General features: G+C 54.9%; 1 long non-coding RNA gene across 1 annotated transcript in view; it reads right to left on the bottom strand.

Moving 5' to 3' along the window:
* LOC106696177 overlaps positions 1 to 1,428 on the bottom strand; it is a 2,288-nt gene extending 860 nt beyond the window's left edge. Inside the window, exon 1 of the long non-coding RNA XR_001347069.2 lies at positions 1,280 to 1,428. This is a non-coding gene — a long non-coding RNA (uncharacterized LOC106696177). The remainder of the gene's footprint in view (positions 1 to 1,279) is intronic.
* Between the last annotated feature and the right edge of the window lie 1,621 nt (positions 1,429 to 3,049).

The following is a 3,049-nucleotide window of genomic DNA, read 5'->3' as shown; positions in this document are numbered from 1 at the left end:
GCATGCACTGGGCCGTGGCTGGGTGCTGACTGCATGCACTGGGCTGTGGCTGAGCTGACTGCATGCACTGAGCCGTGGCTGCACATGCTAACTGCATGCACTGGGGCCATGGCTGTATGCTGACTTCATGCACTGGACCGTGGCTGGGTGCTGACTGCATGCACTGGGCTGTGGCTGAGTGCTGACTGCATGCACTGGGCCATGGCTGTATGCTTACTGCATGCACTGGGCTGTGGCTGGGCGCTTACTGAATGCACTGGGCTGTGGCTAGGTGCTGACTGCAAGCACTGGGCTGGGAGCTGGGGAGACAGAGGCCTGCCTGCCAGGGGTGGAGCATCTGGGCCTGGGCAGTAGGTGCTCCCTCCAGCCAGAGCCAGGACAGTCCAGGGCTGCTGGCAAGCTCTGGCTTTCCCACATCACCACACCGCTCAAACCACATGCAACTTTGGGAAACGACTTTAAGACAGACTCGAGCTCCAAGATCCAGCGCCTGAGGGAAGGGGCTTTCCTCCACTCGCTGCCCAGGCTGGGAACCAAGTGGAATGAATGTGTGCACGTGTGAATGAATGGGAACCACGTGGGCAAGGGCCTGGCTCCAGAAATCAGTAGGAACCCCCGCTCTGTCCCAGGCCATGTGGCCCTGGTGCTGGGACACCACAGCGACCTCACACGCAGGGTGGGCTCCAAACACGCCACCTCTGCGGTGGGATCCTGGCAGCAGCAGGGCCCGGAACGCGGGGCCCCAGCCCAGTCCCCACATCCCTCTGGGTCCCGAAGAGTCACCCGCGCTGGAAGAGGCCAGCACCTGCCTGCGCCTGCCCCGCTCTCACTCTGCCCCACACCCACAGGCCAGCTGGCGTTCCTGCTTTTATAGGAACAACCTCCAGCTTCTGCATGCGAGAAGCACGTATTGAGCACCTACTACATACACACCCTGGCCAGGCTCCTGCGATGTGCAGCCCTGACCACAGGAGCCCAGAGTTCAATGCTCTTTTAAGGGCTCTCCCAAGGGGCTTCTAGATGGCCTGGAATTAACGGTGGGGAGCTGAGTGAGCTGGAGGCAGAGAACGAGAAGTAGGCCAGGAGGGCTTCCTGGAGGAGGTAGGCCAGAGCTGGGCCAAATGCAGGAAGGGAGGTGGGTGAAAAGCAGGAGTGGCACACAGGGCAGCGGGCACAGCCTGTGCAAAGGTTTGGCGGCACAAACGTACCAGAGATTTCTATCCCGGTTCCCTGCCCCCCCTCCCCGCCCCCTGCCCCGCGTTACCCAGCGCCCACTCACTCCAGAGGCCCTGGGACAGGTGCGTGCTGCCACCCGCGGACTTGGGCAGGGAACACTTCTGGCACATGCATTCCTTCCCGTTGAAGGTCACTCGGTCCCCGGGCGGGAAGGGCAACCTGAAACGAGAGAAGGAATGACCAGCCAGGACCCCAGACACACACCATCACCTCCCCCTGGGACCTCACAGGCCGAGGACGCCAGGCCCCTCCACCCAGGGCTGCCGCATCCTGCCGTGTGACCTCGGGCCAGTCCCTGACACCTGAGCCTCCGTGTCCCATCCGCACCAGCAGGCAGAGTGCCGGCGAACCCCGCGGAGGGAATGTGTGGGGTCACACGCTAACTGTGTGTCTGTGGCAGGCTGCTCTCCACGGAGGCTGCACCCCTCTGCGTTCCCACCAGGAGTGTCTGAGAGTTCCCTCTGCTTCACACCCTCACCGACGCGCCACACTCTCCATCTCCGTATCAGCCATTCTGGTGGCTCCGTGACGGTATTTCATCATCATTCCCAGTTGCCTCCCCTGGCGATGGACGATGCTCAGCTTGTCCCAGGTGTCCAGGGGCCACTCACATACATTTTTTGTGGAGTACAGGTTAAACCCGTCTGCCCACTTTTTAATAGGGTTTTTTTGTTTGTTTGTTTTCTAATGTTGACTTGCAGAAGTTCTTTATGTATTTTGGACACCAGTGCTTCATGACATACACATTACCTACCAGCCGGTGGCTTGCTTTTGCCTCTTCTCGGTGTCTTTTGACATTTTTCTTCAGCTTGAAAATTTTCCTTTAACTTTGTTGCAGGTGTGGGATTCTGGCAACAAATTCTCCTAGCTTTTGTGTGTCTACGAAAGTCTTCATTTTTTGACTGACTGCTTTGCCGACACTTTTATTCGTGTACACTCTTGACAGTCACATCCCATTCAAAGGTTGGTAGAGTATTCAACGCTGTGCGACCATCCCCACAATCAATTTGAGGACATTTTTTATCACCCCCCAAAAGAACGCCATACCCTTAACCGGTCTTGCCTTCATTTTTTAAGTTTTTTTTTTCTTTTGATAGATTTTTTTCAGCTCTTTAAAGATGCTGTTCTAGTGTCTTCTGGTGCACATAGTTTCAGATGAGAAGTCCGCAGTCATTCTTTTACTAGAGGCCTGGTGCATGAAATTTGGGCACGGATAGGGTCCCTCAGCCTGGCCGGCAACCAGGGCCGATCAGGGCCTTCCCGCTGCCGGCTGGGGCCTCCCTTCCCTGGCTGCCGGCTGCCGGCTGGGGCCTTCCTTTGTTCCATGCTGCCCCCTGGTGGTAAGCACACGTCATAGCAAGCGACAGAACTCCCAGTCTCCCAGTCGAACTCCCATGGGGACACTTTGCATATTAGCCTTTTATATATATAGATGCCACTGTACATAATGTGGTGGGTTTTTTTTTCTTGCTGCTTCTAAGATTTTCTTCTTATTACTGTTTCTCAGAAGTTTGATTGTGTTAGAGTTGGCAGGTTTTTGTTGTGTTTATTCTGCGTGGGGTTCAATGAGATTCTTGGAACCATGAGTTTATAGTTTTCCATCAAATTTGGACATTTTCCAACCTTCATTTCTTCTAATTTTTTTCAGTCTTCTCTCATCCCCTGGGTCTCCCCCTCCCAACCTAGAGAGAGGGACAAACAGATCTATATCCACAGACCACCCGGTCTCTCTTCACATTTTCAGTCTTTTTTTTTGTCTCCTTTGCTTTAAGAGCAATAGTTCTATAGGTATGTCGAGTTCACCAATCTTTTC

This window comes from Myotis lucifugus, unplaced genomic scaffold, assembly GCF_000147115.1.
Source record: "Myotis lucifugus unplaced genomic scaffold, Myoluc2.0 scaffold_11403, whole genome shotgun sequence".
Taxonomy (NCBI): domain Eukaryota; kingdom Metazoa; phylum Chordata; class Mammalia; order Chiroptera; family Vespertilionidae; genus Myotis; species Myotis lucifugus.
The sequence above is the reverse complement of the archived record's forward strand: the minus strand, read 5'-3'. Positions and strand labels throughout refer to the sequence as shown.